Source organism: Ceratotherium simum, chromosome 4, assembly GCF_057802395.1.
Source record: "Ceratotherium simum simum isolate JZ-2026a chromosome 4, ASM5780239v1, whole genome shotgun sequence".
Lineage (NCBI taxonomy): Eukaryota > Metazoa > Chordata > Mammalia > Perissodactyla > Rhinocerotidae > Ceratotherium > Ceratotherium simum.
Genome location: NC_141903.1, coordinates 43,366,424 through 43,390,950, shown reverse-complemented (window position 1 = coordinate 43,390,950; position 24,527 = coordinate 43,366,424). Strand labels below are relative to the sequence as shown.

The 24,527-nt window shown below is 36.2% G+C and overlaps 1 protein-coding gene across 5 annotated transcripts in view; it reads right to left on the bottom strand.

Moving 5' to 3' along the window:
* Positions 1-24,527, bottom strand: part of RAPGEF6 (Rap guanine nucleotide exchange factor 6) — a 203,307-nt gene that overhangs the window by 138,989 nt on the left and 39,791 nt on the right. The window lies entirely within an intron of this gene.

Sequence of the window (24,527 nt, the reverse complement as noted above, 5' to 3'; positions counted from 1 at the left end):
GAAATGTAATAAGAAACAGAGGTGATTTACTTTTAAAAAACAATGTTGGAGCAACTGGCTAGCTCCTTGGAAAAAATTAAAACTGGATTAGTACTGCAAGAAAATGTGAGCATTTTTATACTTTTCATCTGAGAGAAAGATTTCTAAGCAAATCTAAGCATTCATAAAGGAAAAGATTGATGTTTTCATTTTAAAAGATAAACTTGAATTTTTTAAAAGGTGAAAGGATATAGAAAAAATACTTGCTAATTATACGAGAGACAAAACGTTAACATACTTAATATGCACTGAAAAGAAATTATAAAAGCAATCTAAAATATTACATAAATGAAAATTAAGTACTATGGCCAATTATGAAATATGTAAATATAACATTCCAAAAGTAACCAAATAAAAAACTCCACTAATGATGCAAACAAATACCAAATACAAAAAAATCAGCTTAATAAATAGTGACATCATTTATAAAAAACTGTACAATTTTATTAACGGACTAGAAATAGGGCTTGAATAAAGGTGATATATCATGTACTTTTATGAAGAGGTTCAATATTATCAAAATGTCAATTCTCTACAAAGTATAAGGTTATATACAAACATTAGTTTATAACAAAATGCTGATCAAAATCCAAATGAAATTATTTTTGAATATAACAAAAAAATCACTTTTGTTTTTTCTTAAGTAGTATTACCGTACTTTTTGTTTGTGTTTCCCGAAACAAACTCTTACATCATCTAATACATAAAATAATTAAAGGCAAAATTTTTTGGCAAGGAAGATTGGCCCTGAGATAACATCTGTGCCAGTCTTCCTCTATTTTGTATGTGGGACGCTGCCACAGCGTTGCTTGATGAAATGGTGTGTAGGTCTGCATCTGGGATCAGAACCCGCAAACCCTGGGCCGCCGAAGTGGAGCATGAGAACTTAACCACTATACCATCAGGCTGGTCCCAAAAGCAAATTTTTAAGAGTTTGCATTTATCCAAGATGAAATAACGGGGAGTAGATTCACTTTCCCACCTGAAAAAACTAGAAAATCAGACAAGATATATAAAACAACAGTTTCAAGACACTGGAAAACAGGCAGGACAGGGCTGTGATCTCTAAGACAGAAAATAAAAAAACTAAGATGACCCATACAATATCCCATTTTACTACCTATAGGCAACTGCTAGGCCACAATGCGAGAAGAGAGAAGCTCAAGAAAGCCCGACAATCTCACTGAATTGAAGAGACAGAGATAGTTTTGGGGTGTGGGTAATGGGGAAAGATCCTTAAAATTTACAGGAGAGAGTACAGGAAAGGAGGGAGCAGCAGAGAGAGAGAGAGAGCAAGAGAGACAAGGGAGAACAGAAACGTACAGGAACATGCATGAGAGTGCACGTGTGAGAGCATGTATGTGGTTTGGTGATTTTCAGAAAGATTCCCTTGGGTATTTGGGTGAGGACTATGAATATGTGAGAACAAACCAACTAAAAGCCCGAGTGGAAAGACCACATAATACATGGAACAATGGGTAGGATCCTCAGAACTGTACTTCCTTAGTAATGTGATAAATTAGTCCTACATTAAAAAAATACTGGACTTGCTCAAACAAACATAATAATAAGACTCAAAATGATCACATGGGTTCCAATTAGCTAAACTGCATATCAGAAGAAAGCCCAATGCTATCCTGAAGAAATACAACTAAAGCTGGATCCCAGTAACATAAAATTCACCATGTCCAATGTCCAGTAAATTAAAGCAAAATAAAAAATGGGCATGCAAAAAACCAGGAAAATATGATCCATGACCAAGAGAAAAATCAATAAAAACAGACCCAGAACTGTCAGCAGTGAGGGAAACAAGACAAGAACATTAAAACAGCTATTTCTAAGTGTGCTCCATATGTTCAACAAAGTAAAGGATGCCCACTGTCACCACTCCTATTTAACATAGTACTGGAAGTCCTAGCCAGAGCAATCAGGCAAGAGAAAGAAATAAAAGGGATCCAAATTGGAAAGGAAGAAGTGAAACTGTCACTATTTGCAGATGACACGATTTTATATATAGAAAACCCCAAAGAATCCACCAGAAAACTTTTAGAAGTAATAAACGAATATGGTAAAGTTGCAGGATACAAAATCAACATACAAAAATCAGTTGCATTTCTGTACACTAACAACGAAGTAGCAGAAAGAGAAATTAAGAATACCATCCCATTTACAATTGCAACAAAAAGAATAAAATACCTAGGAATAAACTTAACCAAAGAGGTGAAAGATCTGTACACTGAAAACTATAAAACATTTCTGAAAGAAATTGAAGAAGACACAAAGAAATGGAAAGATATTCCATGCTCTTGGATTGGAAGAATTAACATAGTTAAGATGTCCATACTTCCTAAAGCCATCTATAGATTCAATGCAATCCCTATCAAAGTTCCAACAACATTTTTCACAGAAATAGAACAAAGAATCCTAAAATTTCTATGGAACAACAAAAGACCCCGAACAGCTAAAGGAATCCTGAGAAAAAAGAACAAAGCTGGAGGTATCACACTCCCTGATTTCAAAATATACTACAAAGCTGTAGTAACCAAAACAGCATGGTACTGGCACAAAAACAGACACACAGATCAATGGAATAGAATCGAAAGCCCAGAAATAAACCCACACATCTATGGACAGCTAATCTTTGACAAAGGAGCCAAGAACATACAATGGGGAAAAGAAAGTCTCTTCAACAAATGGTGTTGGGAAAACTGGATAGCCATATGCAAAAAAATGAAAGTAGATCCTTACCTTACACCATACACAAAAATTAACTCCAAATGGATTAAAGACTTGAATGTAAGACCTGAAACTGTGAAACTTCTAGAAGAAAACATAGGCAGTACGCTCTTGACATCAGTCTTAGCAACATCTTCTCAAACACCACGTCTGACCGGGCAAGAGAAACAATAGAAAAAATAAACAAATGGGACTACATCAAACTAAAAGCTTCTGCACAGCAAAGGAAACCATCAACAAAACGAAAAAGACAACCTAACAATTGGGAGAAGATATTTGCAAACCATACTTCTGATAAGGGCTTAATCTCCAAAATATATAAAGAACTCATGCATCTTACCAACAAAAAACTACCAACCCAATTAAAAAATGGGCAAAGGACCTGAACAGACATTTCTCCAAAGAAGATATACAGATGGCCAACAGACACATGAAAAGATGTTCAAAATCATTAACTATCAGGGAAATGCAAATCAAAACTACAATGAGATATCACCTGACGCCCGTCAGAATGGCTATAATTAACAAGACAGGAAACAACATGTGTTGGAGAGGATGTGGAGAGAAGGGAACTCTCATACACTGCTGGTGGGAGTGCAAACTGGTGCAGCCACTATGGAAAACAGTATGGAGATTCCTCAAAAAATCAAGGATAGAACTACCATATGATCCAGCCATCCCACTGCTGGGTATTTATCCAAAGAACTTGAAAACACCAATTTGTACAGGTACATGCACCCATGTGTTCACTGCAGCGTTATTCACAATAGCCAAGACTTGGAAGCAACCTAAGTGCCCATCAAGGGACGAATGGATAAAGAAGCTGTGGTATATATACACAATGGAATACTACTCAGCCATAAGAAACGATGAAATCCAGCCATTTGTGACAACATGGATGGACATTGAGGGTATAATGCAAAGTGAAATAAGTCAGAGGGAGAAGGTCAAATACCACATGATTTCCTTCATTAAGTAGTAGATAATAACAACAATAAACAAACAAATAGGGACAGAGATTGGATTGGTGGTTACCAGAGGGGAAGGGGGGAGGGAGGAGGGTGAAAGGGATAATTCGGTACATGTGTGTGGTGATGGGTTGTAATTAGTATTTTGGTGGTGAACATGATGTAATCTATGCAGAAGTACAATGATGTACACCTGAAATTTTTACAATGTTATAAACCAATGTTACTGCAATAAACAAAAAATTAAAAAAAATATATATATATAAACATGATAAAGAGAAACAGAAGCTACAAAAAAAAGCCCTAGTGGAATGTTTTCCACATCATATATGCAGACACATAATGTCCAAGTGTACCATTTTTCAGTAGTGTTAAAATTGGTAAGTGGCTTCAGACAGTGTTAACTTGATATACCCATTATAAAATTTCCTCTCAAGTTTTCATCTATTAGTTTTTAGCATCCATTTTTGATGAATGCCTAGATCTAAGTGTTATTAGGGCTATTGAAAAAGGCATTTTATAATTCTATCATTCCTACTGAATTTATCAGCTGAGTACTGATATAAAAAAACACACTCCTTTATCAACTACTTGAGTTCCTGGAACAAAAGTTCATATAAGGAAGGTTGGATAAATGTTTCAGCTGGAAACAACACTATATTAAGTAAATTCTATCAATTCTGTTTTTTAAAAAGCTACCAGAGGAGTGACGTCAGCATCATGGCAGAGTGAGCTTTCCCCCTTATACTCTCCCCCAGTAAGATACAACAAAAAGGACATTCATATACCAACAGAGGACATTTACACAACACAAAAGACGTCTGAGAGGCCCACGAAGCCTTACTTCTGAAGATGGAGGTGCTGGAATCCCTGGAGGACATGGAAGGAGGTAAACAGAACTCCTCTCCTTTCCCAACGACAGCGACCCTGGGACCAGGACTGTGTGGCTCTCACAGAGAGAGGGGAGAGGGGTGGCCCTCTGCGGGAAAACTTGCTCTACAAGTTCTGTTACAGCCTGTGGGAAATTCCCATATGGAGGGGACTAAACTGTCACGGGGGTGTCTTCATCAAGCTAGCACCCCAGGAGAGCAGATAGCGAGGGAAGAGTGAGAAGCCCCCAGAATCGGGCAGGTGAAAGAAAGAGCCCCTCCCCCCACCTGGTGCACCAGCACAGCTGGTTGGCCAGAACGCCTGTGGATTGGGCCAGGCTCAGAATACACAGCTCTTGACCTCCACCCAGCGACAGGAGGTGGAAGCTGTGACCAGATATTATCAGCATGAGGAAAAATAAGTCTACACCCTCAAGCAGTATGCAAGAGGACATTAAATCTCCAGATCAGAAGGACAATGACAAGCACCCAGAAATCAATCCTGAAGGCACAGAAATTTATAACCTAAATGACAGAGAATTAAAAATAGCTATCACAAAAAAACTCACTGAATTACAAGAAAATACAGATAGACAATTCAATGAAATCAGGAACTTGTTCACAAAAGAGATTGAAACTATAAAGAAAAACCAATCAGAAATGTTGGAGATGAAAACCACACTGGAGGAGAAAAAGAAAAATCTGGAATCTTTAAAGAACGGAGCTCACAATATGGAAGAAAGAATTAGCAATATTGAGGACAGGAATGCAGAAATGCTTGAGATGGAGGAGGAGAGAGACCTAAGATGAAAAAGAAATGAAGAAATTCTCTGAGAAATATCTGACTCAATTAGGAAATGCAACATAAGGATTATAGGTATGCCAGTGGAAGAAGAGAGGCAAAAAGGAGCAGAGAGCTTGTTCAAAGAAATAACAGCTGAGAACTTCCCAAACCTGGGGAAGGAGCTGGAAATACAAGTGAATGAAGTCAATAGATCTCCTAAATATATCAACATGAAAAGACTCTCTCCAACGCATGTAGTAGTAAAGCTGGCAAGAGTCAATGACAAAGAAAAAATATTAACGGCAGCAAAACCAAAAAAATAAATAACATACAATGGAATTCCTATCAGGCTTTCAGTCAATTTCTCAGCAGAAACTTTTCAGGCTAGGAGAAAGTGGAATAATATATTCAAAATTCTGAAAGACAAAATCTTTCAGCTAAGAATACTCTATCCAGTGAAAATATCCTTCAGATATGATGGAGAAGTAATAACTATCCCAGATAAACAAAAGCTAAGGGAGTTCATTGCCACAAGACCCTCACTACAAGAAATGCTCAAGAAGGCCCTTATACCTGAAAGAAAAAAAAAAAAAAGAGAAAGGTGATACAAAATTTTGAGCAACAAGAAAAATAGGTAGACAAGATTAGAAAAATTAGAGCTCTCTATCAGAACAGGTTAGCAAATAATTATAACATCAAAGATTAAGGGAAGGAAAACACCAAAAATAAATATAACCTCATCACTTTAAAAACAAACTCACAACACAAGATGGAATAAATTGGGACAATAATAACTTAGAAGGTGAAGAGGAAAGGGATGGAATCAACTTAGTCTAAGGAAATAACAGGCCATCAGAAAATGGACTATCTTATCTATGAGAGTTTTCTTTTTTTTTTAATGATTTTATTTATTTATTTTTCCCCCAAAGCCCCAGTAGATAGTTGTATGTCATAGTTGCACATCCTTCTAGTTGCTGTATGTGGGACGCAGCCTCAGCATGGCCGGAGAAGCGGTGCGGCGGTGCGCGCCCGGGATACAAACCCGGGCCGCCAGCAGTGGAGGGCATGCACTTAACCATTAAGCCACGGGGCCGGCCCCTCTATGAGAGTTTTTATACAAACCTCATGGTAACCACTAAACAAATAATCAGAACAGAGACACATACGATAAATAAAGAGAAAACTAAGAAAACCATCATACAGAACTACCAAAATGAACTGGTAATCCAAAACATGCAGGATGAGAAACAAAGCAAATGCAAAAGAATTGGAAAATGAGCAATGAAATAGCAACATTAAGACCTCATATATCAATAATCACTCTAAATGTAAATGGATTGAATTCTCCAATCAAAAGACATAGAGTGGCAGATGGATTAAAAAACAAGATCTAACAATATGCTGCCTCCAGGAAACACACCTCAGCTCTAAAGACAAACATAGGCTCAGAGTGAAAGGATGGAAGACAATACCCCAAGCTAATGGCAAACAAAAGAAAGCAGGCATTGCTATACTTATATCAGACAGAGCAGACTTCAAGATAAAACAGGTAGTGAGAGACAAAGAGGAGCGATATATAATGATAAAAGAGACACTCTACCAAGAAGACATATCACTTATAAATATATATGCACCCAACACAGGAGCATCAAAGTACATAAAGCAACTGTTAACAAACCTAAAAGGAGATATTAACAACAACGTAATAATAGTAGGGGATCTTAACACCCCACTTACATGAATGGATAGATCATCCAGACAGAAAGTCAATAAGAAAATAGTGGACTTAAACAAAAAACTAGATGAAATGGACGTAACAGATACACAGAGAGCACTCCATCCAAACACAGATTACAGATTCTTTTCAAGCGTGCATGGAACATTCTCAAGGATAGACCATATGTTGGGAAACAAGGCAATAAATTTATATTATTCTATAAATTTAAGAAGATTGAAATTATAACAAGCATCTTTTCTGACCACAATGCTATGAAACTAGAAATCAACTACAAGAAAAAAAGTGGGATAAAGTGACAAAGATGTGGAGACTAAACAACATGCTACTAAACAACCAATGGATCATTGAAGAAATTAAAGGAGAAATCAAAAAATATCTGGAGGAAAATGAAAATACACATACCAACTCATATGGGATGCAGCAAAAGCAGTCCTGAGAGGGAAACTCACAGCAATACAGGCCCACCTTAACAAACAAGAAAATGCTCAAATAAGCAACCTTAAACTACACCTAACAGAATAGGAAAAGAACAAACCCCAAAGTCAGCAGAAGGAGAGAAATAATAAAAATTAGAGCAGAAATCGATGAAATTGAAACAGAAAAAAAAAAAGTAGAAAGGATCAATGAAAAAAAGAGCTGGTTCTTTGAGAAGATAAACAAAATTGACAAACTCTTAGATTCACTAAGAAAAAAAGAGAGAAGGCTCAAATAAAATTAGAAACGAAAGAGGAGAAATTACAACAGATACCACAGAAATACAAAGGATTAAAAGAGAATACTACAAAAAATTATATGCCAACAAACTGGACAATCTAGAAGAAATGGATAAATTCTTAGACTCATACAACCTCCCAAAACTGAATCAAAAAGAAATAGAGAACCTGAATAGACCAATCACAAGTAAAGTGATTGAAACAGTAATCATAAACCTCCCAAAAAATAAAAGTCCAGGACCAGATGTCTTCTCTGGAAATTTTTACAAAACATTCAAAGAAGATTTAATACCTATCCTTCTCAAACTATTCCAAAAACAGAAGAAGATGGAACACTTCCTAACACATTCTATGAGGCCAACATCATCCTGATACCAAAGCCAGACAAGTACAACACAAATAAGGAAAATTACAGGCCAATATCGCTGATGAACAGAGATGCAAAAATCCTCAACAAAATACTGGCAAACTTAATACAGGAAGACGTTAAAAATATCATATACCACGATCAAGTGGGATTTATACCAGGGATGCAGGGATTGTTCAACATTTGCAAATCAATGTGATACACCACATTAACAAAATGAGGAATAAAAACCACATGATCATCTCAATAGATGCAGAGAAAGCCATTTGACAGGATCCAACATCCATTTACGATAAACACTCTCAACACAATGGGTACAGAAGGAAAGTATCTCAACATAACAAAGACCATATATGACAAACCCACAGCCAATATCATACTCAACGGGGAAAAACTGAAAGCCATTCCTCTGAAAACAGGAACAAGACAGGAGTGCCCCCTCTTGCCACTCCTATTCAACATAGTACTGGAGGTTTTGGCCAGAGCAATTAGACAAGAAAAAGGAATAAAAGGAATCCAAATAGGCAATGAAGAAGTGAAACTCTCGCTTTTTGCAGACAACATGATTTTATATATAGAAAACCCTAAAGAATCCATTGGAAAACTATTAGAAATAATCAACAACCACAGCAAAGTTGCAGGGTACAAAATCAACTTACAAAAAACAGTTGCATTTCTATAATCTAATAACGAACTAACAGAAAGAGAACTCAAGAAGACAATCCCATTTACAATCACAACAAAAAGAAGAAAATATCTAGGAATAAATTTAACCAAGGAGGTAAAAGACCTATACAATGAAAACTATAAGACATTATTGAAAGAAATCGATGACAACATAAAGAAATGGAAAGACATCCCATGCATGTGGATTGAAATAATAAACATAGTTAAAATGTCCATACTACCTAAAGCAATCGACAGATTCAATGCAATCCAAATCACAATCCCAATGACCTTCTTCATGGAAACAGAACAAAGAATCCTAAAATTTATACGGAACAAGAAAAGACCCCAAATAGCCAAAGCAATCCTGAGAAAAAAGAACAAAGCTGGAGGCACCACAATCTCTGACTTAAAATACACTACAAAGCTATAGTAATCAAAACAGCATGGTACTGGCACAAAAACAGACACACAGATCTATGGAACAGAAGTGAAAGCCCAGAAATGAACTCACAGGAGGCAAGAACATACAACAGAGAAAGGAAAGTCTCTTCAAAAAATGGTGCTTGGAAAACTGGACAGCCACATGCAAAAGAATGAAAGTATACCATTTTCTTTCACCATACACAAAAATTAACTCAAAATGGATCAAAGACTTGAAGGTATGACCTGAAACTATAAAACTCCTGGAAGAAAATATAGGCAGTAGACTCTCTGACACTGGTTAAGGAGGGATCTTTTCAAATTCCATGTCTACTCGGACAAGGGAAACAAAAGAAAAAATAAACAAGTGCAACTTCATCAGACTAAACAGCTTCTGCAAGGCAAATGAAACCAGGATCAAAATGAAAACACAACCCTCCAGTTGGGAGAAATATTTGCAAATCATATATCCGACAAAGGGTTAATCTCCATAGTATATAAAGAACTCACACAACTGAACAACAAACAAACTGGATCAAAAATAGGCAGAGGATATGAACAGACATTTTTCCAAGGAAGATATACAGATGGCCAATAGGCACATGAAAAGATGTTCAACATTCCCAATCATCATGGCAATGCTAATCAAAACTACACTAAGATATCACCTTATACCTGTTAGAATGGCTATAATCACCAAGACAAAAAATAACAAATGTTGGCGAGGTTGTGGAGAAACGAGAACCCTAATTCACTGCTGTCGGGAATGCAAACTGGTGCAGCCTGCCTCTATGGAAAACAGTACGGAGATTTCTCAAAAAATTAAAAATAGAAATACCTTAAGATCCAGCTATCCCACTACTGGGTATTTATCCAAAGAATCTGAAATCAACAATCCAAAGAGGCCTATGCACCCCAATGTTCATTTCAGCATTATTCATGATAGCCAAGAAGAGGGAGCAACCCAAGTGTCCCTTGAATGATGATTGGATAAAGAAGATGTGGTATATATATACAATAGAACACTACTCAGTCATAAAAAAAGACAAAATCCCATTTGCAACAATATGGATGGACCTGGAGGGTATTATCTTAAGCAAAATAAGACAGACAGAGAAAGACAAACACCTTACGATTTCACTCATATGTGGAAGATAAACTAACACATGGACAGAGAGAACAGTTTGGCGGTTACCCAAGGGAAGGGGAGTGGGGGTGGGCGCAAGGGGTGAAGGGACGCATTTATATGGTGACTGACAAATAATGACATACAACTAAAATTTCACAATGTTATATAAACTATTATGACATCAATAAAAAAAATAAATTTTTTTTAAAAAGCTACCAGAAATACGTCAATTTAGCAAGATTGAAAGATATAAGCTCATACCCCAAAATCAATTGTTTTATTTTATATTAGCAACAAATAATCCAAAAAAATCTTTTAATTCCATTAAAAACATAGAATACTTAAGTGATAAATTAATTAAAATACATATAAAACCCCTAGAAAACTACAATCTAAAAAACTACAAAACACTGCCAAGAGAAATTAAAGATGACCCAAATACAATGAAACATATCCTGTTTATGGATTGAATTGTTCTATGGATTCAATGCAATCAGAAAGTTGCCTTGGAGAAAGTGACATAATGATTCTAAAATTTACATGGAATATAAAGAACCTAAATAGCTTAAACAATTTTGGAAACCAAACTGGAATATTTATTTTATCAGATTTCAAGATATACTATAAAGCTAGCATACTCAAGATGGTAGGGCATCAGATCAACTTATAAATCAATGAAAACAGGATAGAGAGAACAAAATGAGACCCATACATATATGTTCAATTGATTTTGAACAAAAGTGCCAATGGAATTCAATGGGGGAAAAGATAATATTGTCTATAAATGGTGATCAAACAACCAGATATCAATACAGAAAAAAAGGAAGATCTGAATATAACACCATTAACAAAAATTAATTAGAAATGAATTAGAGATATAAATGCAAAAATGGAAATTATAAAATTCTCACAGCAATAGAAGTTTCCTTCTATATGTCTAGTATGTTCAAAGATTTTATCATGAACAGGTTTATGATCTTGTCAAATGTTTTTTTCTGTGTTTACTGAAAGGATCACGTGGGTTTTGCCCATTATTTTAATAACAGAGTATACTTTATTAATTATTTATGGATCCCAAACCTCCTTGCATTCCCAGGATAACCCCAACTTGGTCACAGTATCTAATACTTTTAATATATTCCAGGATTTGGTTTGCTGTTATTTTGGTTTGCAACGATTGCTGCACGTACATTCATGAGAGATAATTTGTAGTTTTCTTGTGATGTCTTTGTCTGGTGTGGGTATCAGAATAATACTGGACTCATAAAATAGGTTGCAAGTGTTCCCTCTTCTCCTGTTTTCCAAAAGAGTTTGCACAGGATATGTAATAATGCTTCTTTAAATATCTGAAAAAACTTAGCAATAAAGCCACCTGGGCCTAGGCTTTTCTTTGTGCAAATATAATTAATTTATTTACTTTTTATAAGTGTATTTAAAGTTTCTATTTCTTTTTGAGTCTATTTATGGTAATGTATGTCTTTGTAAGATTTGCCCAATTTGTTGTTATAAAGTGGCTCATAAAATTCCCTAGTGATACTTTTAATTTCTGTAGGATAGTAACATCCTCTCTTGCATGCCTGATTTTGGTAATTTGTGTCTTCTCTTTTTTAAACCATCAGCCTAACTCAAGGTTTATCAATTTTGTTGATCTTTTCAAAGAACTAACTCTTCATTTTATTTTTTTCTATTGTTTTTCTGGTTTCACTGATTTCTACTCGAACTTCACCTGTGTTTGTTTTGAGTTTACTTTGCTCTTCTTTTTAAGATGGAAACTTCAGATGACTGAATCGAGACCACACTTCTTTTCTCAGAAAGGTGCTATAAATTCAGTGCTACAAATTTCCCTCTAAGATGCTTTAGTTGAATCCCATAAATTTTGATGTGTTCATTTTCATTTACTTCAAAACATTTTCTAATTTCTGTTGTCAATTCTTTCTTGACCTTCAAGTCATTTACAAATGTGTGGTTTAAATCTCCACATTTCTTTCTGGACTTGATTTATAATTTAATTCTAATATACTCTGAGAAAAAATTCTGTATGATTTTAATCCTTTTAAACTTACTGAGACCTGTTTTATGGCCTAGAATATGCTCTATTCTGGAGGATCATCTGTTAAGTCTGAAAAAAATTATGTTATCAGATCAAAGGGGTTGATAGTACTTTTCAAGCTTTATCTTTACTAATTTTTCAGTCTAGTGGTTCTACTGATTATTGAGAGTAGAGTTTTGAAATCTCCAGTTATAACTTGAATTTCTATCGATTCTTTCAATTCTGTCAATTTCAATTCTTTCAATTCAATTAAGCTTAGTGTGGACAAACGCTGACAGTTAAAAACTCCAGGGAGGGGGCCGGCCCGGTGGCGCAAGCGGTTAAGTGCGCGCGCTCCGCTGCGGCAGCCTGGGGTTCACCGGTTCGGATACCGGGCGCGCACCGACGCACCACTTGGCAAGCCATGCTGTGGCAGCGTCCCATATAAAGTGGAGGAAGATGGGCACGGATGTTAGCCTAGGGCCAGTCTTCCTCAGCAAAAAAACGAGGAGGATTGGCAGATGTTAGCACAGGGCTGATCTCCTCACACACCTCCAGGGAGACACGGTCATTGAAGGGGCCCCCACACTTTTTTGAGTTTTACTTCATGGGTATCTACCAGGTCCTTTAGTGAGTAACAGAGAAAGAGCACTTTGTGCTTCTGGCAGGGGGAGGGGAAAAGGAAACATTTTGAAACATGCTACAGCATTCTGTTCCTCTTAACAAGGTCTGCCCTTAAAAAACTATTCCATCAGAGCCTAACAGACCTGCAGAAAGGGCAATACCCAACTGTAGCCCACTCTAGTAATCTTGTCCCACCTCAAGGAGGAAAAAAACCGAGAAACACATGTGAAGTTCACAGTCCAGAGGCAAAGGCTCACTAAAAGACTGAGATCTAATCACAGGACTATAAAATCCTTCCCCTCCCCCTACAGCTTACAAAGGCCTATTTACAGCAACTCCCTGGACCTAGTACATTGTGTCTGGCTATCAAGAAAAAATTACAAGGCATACTAAAAGGCAAAAAACACAGTTGGAAGAGAAAGCATCAGAACCAGACTTAGATACGGCAGGGATGTATAAAAAGAATTACATACCACAACGAAGTGTAATTTAACCTGGGTATGCAAGGTTGGTTCAACATTCAAAAATCAGTTAATGTAATCTATCACGTCAACAAGCTAAAGAAGAAAAATCACATAATCATATCAATAGATGCAGAAAAAGCATCTGACAAAATCCAACACCTATTCAAGATAAAAACTCAGTAAACTAGGAATAGAGAGGAACTTCCTCAACTTGATAAAGATTATCTATAAAAAATCAACAGCTAATAATACCATACTTAGTGTTTTACCACTAAGATCAGGAACTAAGCAAGGATGTCCCCTCAATCACTGCTTTTCAAGATCATACTGGAAGTCCTAGCTAATATAATTAGAAAAGGAAATTAAAGGTATACAGATTAAGAAGAAAGACATAAAACTGTCCTTGTTCTCAGATGACATGACCGTCTGTAGAAAATCTGAAAAAATTGACCAAAAAACCTCCTGGAACTAATAAGCGACTATAGCAAGGTGTCAGGATACAAGGTTAATAAACAAAAGTCAATTGCTTTCCTATACAACAGCAATGAACAAGTGTAATTTGAAATTAAAAACACAATGCCATTTACATTAGCATCCAAAACATGAAACACTATGGCAAAAATCTAATAAAATAAGTATAAGACCTATATGGGGAAAATTATAAAACTGTGCTGAAAGATATCAAAGAAGAACCAAATAACTAAAGGGATATTCTATGTTCATGGACAGGAAGACAACGTTGTCAAGACGTCAGTTCTTCCCACACTGATTTACAGATTCAATGCAATCCCAATCAAAATCCCAGCAAGTTATTTTGTGAACATGAAAAACTGATTCTCAAGTTTATATGGAGAGGCAAAAGACCCAGAATAACAACACAACATTGAAGAAGAAGAACAAAGTCAGAGGACTGACACTATCCAACTTCAAGATGTACCATAAAGCTACAGTAATCAAGACAGTGTGGCAATGGTGAAAGAACAGACAAATAGATCAAGAGAGCCCAGAAACGCACTCCCATAAATATATTCAACTGATCTTTGACAAAGGAGCAAAGGCAGCAAAAGGGAGCACAGTCTTTCCAACAAATGGTGCTGAACAACTGGACATCCACGAGCAAAACAATGAATCTATACACAGACCTTACAACCTTCACCAAACTTAACTCAAAATGGATCATAGATCTAAATGTAAAATACAAAACTATAAAACTCCTAGAAGATAACAGAGAAAACCCAGACTAACTCTAGGTATGGTGATGACTTTTTAGCTACAATACCAAAGGCACGATACATGAAATAATAATTGATATGCTGAATTTCATTAAAATTAAAAATTTCTGCTCCACAAAAGACAAAATCAAGATAACGAGAAGAGAAGCCACAGACTGGGAGAAAATATTTGCAAAATGTAAATCTGATAAAGAATGGTCATCCAAAATTGATACAAAGAACTCTTAAAACTCAACAATAAGAAAACAAACATGACTAAAAAATGGGCCAAAGACCTTAACAGACAGCTCATCAAAGAAGATATATATATGGCAAGCAAGCACATGAAAACGTGCTCTAAATCATATGTCATCAAGGAAATGCAAATTAAAACAACAATGAGATACCACTACACCCTACCAAAACGGCCAAAATCCAGAACACTGACAACACCAAATGCTGACGAGGATGTGGAGCAATGGGAACTCTCATTCACTGCTGGTAGGAATGCAAAATGGTACAGCCACTTTATTACAAACAGCCTTAATGTCTTTCAACAAGTGAATGGATAAACACGTGGTGGTATATCCATACAATGTAATATTACTGAGCAATTTTACAAAATGAACTACTGATATACACAGTAACAAGAAGGAATCTCCAAAACATTATGCTAAGTGAAAAATCTTAGATACAAAAAACTATACAACATATTCCATTTATATAAAATAGTAGGAAATGTCAACTAATCTATATACCAGAAAGCAAAGCAGTGACTGCCTGATCATAAGAGTGCAGGAAAGTACAGATTACAAACTAGATAAAGGGCATCCACAAAAAATTTAGAGCTATGATTATACTTGGTGAAAAACTGAATGCTTCCATCTTCCCATCCCCAACTCCCCTTTAAGGCTGAGAATAAGTAAAGGATGTCTGCTCTAACTACGTCTCTTCAACATTGTACTGTAGTTTCTTCCCAATGCAATAAGGCAGGAAAATGGGTGGGGGGGGGGAGGGCATTCAGATTAGGAAAAAAAAAGCAAAACTGTCTATTCAAAGATGACAAGATCATTTACATAAAAAATCCTAAAGATTCCATAAAACAGCTTTTAGAATACTGCATGTGAATTTAGTAAGGATGCAAGATTAAGATCTACCTATGCAACACCTTAACACTGAAAACTACAAAACATTGCTGAGAAAAACTAAAGAAGATCTAAACAAAAAGAATGATGCATCATGTTCCCGGTTAAAAGTCAATTGTTAAGATGTTAATACTTGCCAAACTGGTCTAAAGATTCAGTGCATTCCCAATCAAAATCCCAGGCTTTCTTTTTTTTTAATTAACAAACTTATTTCAAAATTCATATGAAACTGCAAAGAATCTATAATAACCAAAACAATTTGGCAAAGCTGGAGGACCCACACTACCTTATTTTCTGATTATAAAGTTACAGTCATCAAGATAATGTGGCATTGGCACCAGACAGAAAAACAAAGCAATGAAACAAAGAACTGGGAAATTGTCAACAAAGATGCAAAGGTAATTCAGAGAAAAGACAGTTTTGTCAACAACTGAATGGTGCCAGAACAACTGAATATGCATAGGTAAAAAGATGAAATTAGATCCATATATCATACCATGTAAAAAAAAAAAAAAACTAGCTTGAAATAGATCACAGACCTAAAGAGATCATAGTAAAACCTAAAACTATAAAACTGGCAGAAGAAATTATAGAAAAAAATTCTTTGTGGCCTTGGGTTAATCAAAGATTTCTTACATACAACAACAAAAGCACAGTCCACTAAAGAAAAAAACTCTAATAAATTGAACTTCATCAAAATTAAGTTGTTCTGCTTTTCAAAAAAACAACAGATGGAAAACACAATCCACAGACTGGGAGAAATATGTGCAAGTCACACATCTGTTAAGGGACTTATATATAGCATACATAAAGAATTTCTGAAACTCAATAAGAAATTAAACAACTACTCTCCCCCACCAAATGGGCAAAAGATTCAAAGAAACACTTCACAAAAGATATACAATTGACAAATAAGCACATGAAAAGATGCTCACCATCTTTAGGGATGCGCAAATTTAAACCACAATCAGATACCATCACATACCAATTAGGGTATGTAACTTAAGAGACTGACCTTACCAAGTACTGGTGAGGATGTGATATGGAACAACCAGAACTCACATATACTGCTGGTGGGAATGTAAAATGGCACAACAACTTCAGAAAAGAGTACAGCACTTTCTTAAAAGGTTATACATCCACTTACCATAAAACCTAGCCATTTCTAGGCATAGATCCAAAATAAATGAAAGTATGTGTACACATCAACACTAATAACCCAGTCATTCTCTTATGTATGTACTCAAGAGAAATGAAAGCATACAACCACATAAAGACTTGTACACAAATGTTCACAGCAATACTAGTCAGAAATAGTCAAAAACAGGAAACAACTCAAATGTCCATCAGTAGTTGAATGCTAAACAAATAGTGGTATATTCATACAAGAGTATACTGCAATAATAAGGAATGAAATATTGATACACATAACAACACAGATAAACCCCAAAATAATTTTACTGAGCATAAGAAAGCAGACAAGAAATGAGTATACAGGGCCAACCCTGTGCCACAGTGGTTCAGTTCGGTGCGCTCCGCTTCAGCAGCCCTGGTGTTTACGGGTTTGGATCCCAAGCATGGACCTACACCACTTGTCAGCCATGCTGTGGTGGCAACCCACATACAAAATAAAGATTGGCACAGATGTTAGCTCAGGGCAAATCTTCCTCAGCAAAAAAAAAAAAAAAAAAAAAAGAGTATATATTGTATGCTTCACTTTATATAAAATTCTAGAAAATGTGAATCTATAGTGACAAAGATAATCAGCGACCCCTGGGGACCAAGGGAGGGAGCAAGGAAGGATGAGAGTGAAGGTTTACAAAGGGGCATGAGGAAATTTTGGGGGTGATGAATATGTTCATTATTTTTATTACGGTGGTGGTTTTATGGGTGTATACATATGCCCAAACTTATCAAATCGTATACTTTAAATATGTGCAGTTTAGTTTATGTCAATTATACCTTAATAAAGCTGTTAAAAAAAGATACAGTTAAGAAAATGAAAATGCAAGCTAAATAATGAGATGAAATGTATGTAATACCTGTCAGCTTGCATCATGAATGTATTAAAGATTCCTACAAAATAATAATAAAGACAAACAATCCAACTTTAAAACAGCTACCACAAAAAAAAAACCTTAGACACTTGGCAAAAGAATATAGAAGCAGCAACGGCCACTAAGCACAAGGAAGAGTGCTCAATATCACTATTCAGCAGAAAAATAAAAATTAAAACCACTTCACAGGGACCAGAATAGCTAAACTAAAAGAATGACAATACCACATGTTGGTGACTATGTAGAAATAGAACCAGAACTCGCATACATTGCTGGTGGGAATCTAAAATAGTACAACCACTCTGGAACACAGTTTAGCAGTTTCTCATAAATATTTCTCTATTAAACTTCAAGACACATTATAAAGCTACAGTAATTACAACAGTGTGGTATTCAAGCAGAGAGAGAGAAAATCTAACGGATAAGATTAGGAGCCCAGAAACAGGTACAGACATATGTGGATATTTGATTTATGAAAAAGGTGGCATTGAAAGAGGGTGGGAAAAGGACATTTAGGAATTCATACGGAAAACGATGCAGCATTATCATACTCAAGAATCCATTCTAAGTAGACAATAGATCTAAATGCGAAAGGAAAACAAGAAAAGTTCTAGAAAGTAATAAAAGAAAATATCTTCATGATCTCAGGCACAAAAATATTTCCTAAGCAAAAAAGACAAAAAGAAAAAAACTGAATTGCTCTACATTAGAGTTAAGAAATTATGCTCATCCAAAGACATTACTAAGATAACGAATAATACAAGGCATAGGGTGGGGAAAAGATATTTGCAACAAAAATAACCAAGCAAGGATCGTTATTCAGAATATATAAAAAATTTCTACATTTCAATAACAAAAAGACAATGCATTAGAAAAATAGGGAACAGACCTAAGCCCTTTATAAAGAGGTTATTCAAATAAAAACGTACTCACTCATCAGCAATCAGCAATATGTAAATCAAAATTATAATGATATTTATATACTCAACAGAATAACCAAAATTAGGCAAAAAAAATTAAAAATAAGAACACTGAAGACACAAAGCGTTGGTAAGGCTGGGGAACAAAAAGAATTCTCATACCCTGCTGGTGGGTGTGTAAATTGGTACACCCACTTTGGAATGCCTTGCAATGAACAATTAAAGCTGACTATAGGCACATCCTATGAGCCAACAATTCTCTGCTGGGTATATCCTACAGAAATGCATACATACGTGCATCTAAGGTCCCAGAACATTCACAGTTGATTTATTTACAGCAGCCCTCAACTATGCAAACAATGAAATACTAATCAATGAGAATGAATTAACTGTAACTACATGCAACAACATGGATGAATCTCATAAACACAACATTGGGCCAAAGAAGCCAAACACAAAAGAATACTGCGTAATTACATTCATATTAAATTCAAAAGTAAACAAAACCAAACTACAGTGTTTAGGTATGCACATCCTCAGGCTAAAACTCTACAGATATTCAAGACTGATTAAAATTTAGGAAATGATGTCCTTAGGGGGGGAAGTAGGAGAGTTGATTTGAGAAAAGACGTGAAGGCTGCTTCCAGAGTGCTGACAACGTTCAATTTCTTGATCTGGGTGGTGATTAGGCAAACGTTCAATTTATAGTAACTCATTAACATGTACATTTAGGTTATCTCCACTTTTCCCCATATATTTCACAATAAAAGAGTGAAAATCGTGGAGCAATGTTCCTATTTGGGTCAAAAATTGAAAAAAGACTATGTATGTATTTTTGTTCACATACGTACTTAAAAAACACAAGATATGCAAGATATGAATAAAATTGGTTAGTTATCTATCCAGATGGGCTGAAAGGTGTGGATGACAATAAAAGTGGGAATAATACTTCTTAAAGTACAACTTGTTTTACTGTTTTGACTTCTGAATGGTACGAATTTATTAATTTGTCAAAAAATTATTTTGGAAATTACGTCTAGAAAATGGAAAATGCTATTTACAGTGCTATTTAAAGGTGATATTTCCCAATTTAATGACTAGTAGAGTGCCTGACACATGCAGGCACTCAATAAATGTTTTCCAAATGAATTAATGCCTCAGTGTTTAAGATATTCTCTCTGACTGAAATGCCCGTTCACTCCTTCTTTGTCTAGCTAATCTTGCTTATCTGTAGAATCCATTTCCACCACTGCCTCCCCAAGAAAGTCTTCTTTCCATGTCACACAACACTGAGGCCCTTTTTAAACACGGCAGTCATCTCAACCTAAAGTCAGTCAGTCCTTCTTTGTCTTAGTGCCAGTGTCTTATAGAGATGACACTCAAATCACGCTTATTTGACGCATAAATTAATGTCTGAATGAATACGTGCATTATATTTTACTTAAAAATCACATGTAATGAAGTCCTTGCTTTCTTGAGCTACGGTGAGATTTTACTGTGACAACAGTGAACTCAATTTTAGAAAAAGGCTAAATTCATCTCAGAAGAAAGACATTTAAATTTCAGATGATTTATTACTTAGCTACTTTGTTTATAATAAATTGTAAAAAAAATATTTTACTTGTTTAAATTACATATAAAATTTCATTATAAAATAACAAGATGTACTTTAGATGCCTTATTAAAATATATGCAAACTAGAGTTTAGGAGATAAACCCCATAAAAATTCAAGGGCCTGCCCCTCAGTGAAGTTTCTGGGAGTTCCATAACTTGGGGTATGACAAGATATCCCCTCCAAGGTGAAATACAAGTTGCTGCACCTCACACCATCTACCACAAAAAGAGAGGCACAATGCTCAGTTAGTTTTTCTGTATTTTGGGGGTAACATATACCGAGTGTGCTACTTGGACCCATCTTCCGAGTCCCCCACAAAGCTGCCGGCAAATTCAGGATGCAGTATAAGCCACCATACCACTTGGGCCTGATTATCCAGCATATCCAATGACAACTTTAGTGTCCAAACAGGACAAGTGGCAATTAGTGGCAAAAAGGGATGCTCTATGGAGCCTCTCACAAGCACTAAAATGAGAATAACAGTGCAGACCTCTAGGATTTCTCAAACATTTATGCCCTCTTCTGCAAAGAACTATTCTACTTTGAGAAACAACTTCTGGCTTGCTACTGCTTCTTGACAGAGGCTGAATGCCTAATTATGGGACATCAGGTGACTATGCAGCCTAAACTTCCCATCATCAACTGCATATCTAGACATAGGGTTGGGCATGAGCAGTAGCAATCTATTATCAAATAAATATGGTATATAAGAGATCGAGTTTACCAGGTCTAGAATAAGTTGCATGAGCACGTGGCTCAGATTCCTTCAACAGCAACTCCTGTTGCATTGCCTCCTATACCTCAATCTGTGCCTACACTCACCTGGGGAGTTTCTTATGACTAGCTGAGGAAGGAAAAACTTGAGCCTATTTTACAGATGAGGCTGCACAGCACGCTAGTACCACCCAAAAGAGGACAGCCCCACTCAGAAGGGATCATGAAGGAAAGTGGTGAAGGAAAATCTTCCTAGAGAATAGTATTTCAAGTAGTACATTTGGTTGTCCACTTGTCTAAAATGAGAGATGGCCAGAATTACTGACCTAAACAGATTCCTGAGCAGTTACTAATGGTCTGGTTGAATAGTCAGGGACTTGGAAGGAACAGGATTGGAAGACTGGTAACAAGCCAGTTTAGGAAGAAATATGTGGAAGGAGCTTTTTCAGAATGGGCACAGACCGTGTGTCCCATATGCATGCCCAAAGGGCATCCACTGTAGAGTAAGCTTTTAATAATCAGGTAAACAAAATGACATGCTCTATGGAGATCAAACTCTTTCCCCAGCCACCCTAGTGCTTGCTCAATGGGCCCATGAATGAAGTGGCTATGGTAGCAGAGATAGAGAATATGCAGGGGCTCAACTGCTAATGCTACTGCTAGATACCTTATCTGCCAACGGCAGAGACCAACACGAGCCTCTGATAAGGCACCATTTCTCAGGGGGACCAGTCAGTCACCTGGAGGCAGATTATTTACACTGGACCTTTCCAACATGGAGGAGGCAGATATTTGTCCTCACTGGAATTGACACATATTCTGGAAATGACCTGCCTTTCCTGCCCATAATGTTTCTGCCAGCACTACTATCCACGAGCTTACAAAGTGCTTTAGCTACTGTCTTGGCACCCTATACAGCATTGCTTTTGATCAAGGAACTTATTTCACAACAGTAGAAGTACCGCAACGGTTTCTGTCTTCCCCAATAGCAGAATATACAGGTCTGGTATTCAACCCGCGGAAATAGGAGTGGCTCTTCTCATTGCTATACCTAATAACTCATTCACAGAATTTTTGCTTTCCCTCCCAAAAACTTTGAGCTCTGCTGGTTCTGAGTCTTAGTGCCCAAAAGAAGATTTCTTCTACCAGGAAAACATAACAATGGTTCCACTGAATTAGAGACTTTCACCTGGCCATTGAACCAAGAGGCAGGAAAAGGGGTTACCTTATGGGTCTGAGTGATTGATCCCGAACACCAAGGAGAAAGTGAGTTGCTGCACATAATGGGGGCTAGGAGGACTAGCTGAAGCCGAGGGGATTCTCTTAGGCTCCTTGTAGTATTTCCATGTCCACTATTAAAGGTTAATGGAAAACTACAGCAACCAAAAAGAGGCAGGACAATTAAGGACCCTTTTGAAATGAAGATTTTGTTCCCATTATCAGGTAAAGAATCCAGAAAAGCTGAAATTTTGGCTGAGGGCAGAAATACTGAATAGGTAGTGAAAGAAGGAAGCCAGAGATATCAACTACGGCCTTGTAACCAATTACAGAAACAAGGACTGCAGTAGCTTCTCATATTTTCTCTTTGCTTTATTGTATATATGTCTTTATTTGTGTAAATGTTAGCCATTTTCTTCTTCCCTCTCTTCCTCATATTTATTTTATACATAAGTTGCTGGAGGTGAACTTTACAAAAGGTAGTCTTTAGTTAATAAAATATTCAGAGGCACTGTAATGGGATATATAATTAATATAGTCAGTGATGACAGCTGGGACTGTGCATCTCATTATTTTGGGGAGAGGGTAAGAACTTCTTAACTTGTATGAAGGATAGCTATATCTTGTTAGGTGGAAACAGAGTTCTTTTGTTGTTGGATGGAAGTTCAAATATGTTTAGAAGCATTTATCTGGAAGCTGAGTAGCCAAGGGAGTGGACTGTGCCAGTTATTTATGGTCTCTCAACTCAAATCTTTGTAATAAAGGATCTGGATTTAGTTAACATTCTCCTCCTGCCAGCTGGAAACATTAAAGCTTTGTCAGTAGAGGATCCCAGTAGAGGGACACTAGAGTACGAAAGTCTTCTTTGCTCTGGGGGGTACTGTGTGTGTAAAGCAAAGGGAAGTTCTATTCCCAGCCTCAGGGCCCATCTGCACCCTAGTGGGTGGTGGGGATTCTCTTGCTTGCAAGTTTTGGTCAGTGGTTCCCTTCCTGCCAGCCTTGACCCAAAGACTGTGGACCAGCTGGCCCAGGGCAACCCACTGAACTTCTCTTCTCCACTGTCTACTGGACTAAAACTAACATATTCTCCAAGAAGGTGTGAATTCCAGTTTGGGGGAGAGGGCCCCCATTTCAAGTTTCTTCCTTCCTTGGGTACTCTCCCTTAGCTCCTTTATCCTAATTTCTTGAAAGTTAATAATTCTTTAAATTAAATTGTTCCTGTTCAAATTACTGTGTGGTCCCTGTCTCTTGATTGATGTGGTAACAAATATCTTAAAATCTAGAGAAATAAAGTATGTTTTTATAAAGTAGAATACTATTACTCCTTCTCCTATACTAGGTAGTGCTCATACTCTGTTGGTATCATAATGCTCATATCCCAATGCTATTATGCTATAATAATCAATACTAACAGAAGCCAAAAATTATTGGATGCTTAATATATGCTAAGTATTATTCTAGGTAGTTTATTTGTATTGACTCATTTAATCCTAACAATCACCCTACAATGACCTATTACAAATATCTTTCAAACAAAAAAATATAAATTCCCTACCCAGAACTGTTCTTTAAATAACTATAAAATAAACCTCTATAATCACGTTTGCTGTGAAGTTCATGATGGTTACATTAATGTATACCATGACTTTGTTGTTTTAAAGTCTAACACATTTCTATCAGTTATTTAAAAAGTTAAACTTCATTGTCTTGATCACAAACTAATGGTAAGTACTGTGGCTGACTAATGGCTACTGAAAGTCCTTACAACAAATTCTTGACCACTCATAACAGCAAGAGAGAGTGAAGAAATATTCAAAAGAACAATATTAATAATCCTAAAACATAACTGTAATCAATTATCAACCCAGCTTATTCTCTCCCAGTGGCTAACTCATTACAAATTCATTAACGTGAGTTTCAAACAGGGGAATGAACAATAATCAAAAGGCTTGAATAACCAAGAACTACTACATATTTTATTTTTAAAAACAGTTGATGATATGTTTTATTCTACTAGTTAAGAAGTACAGATTTTATTTAACCAAAGGCCAATGATATAAAGTTTCAGGACTTAAGATATGACTTAAAAAATAGCAT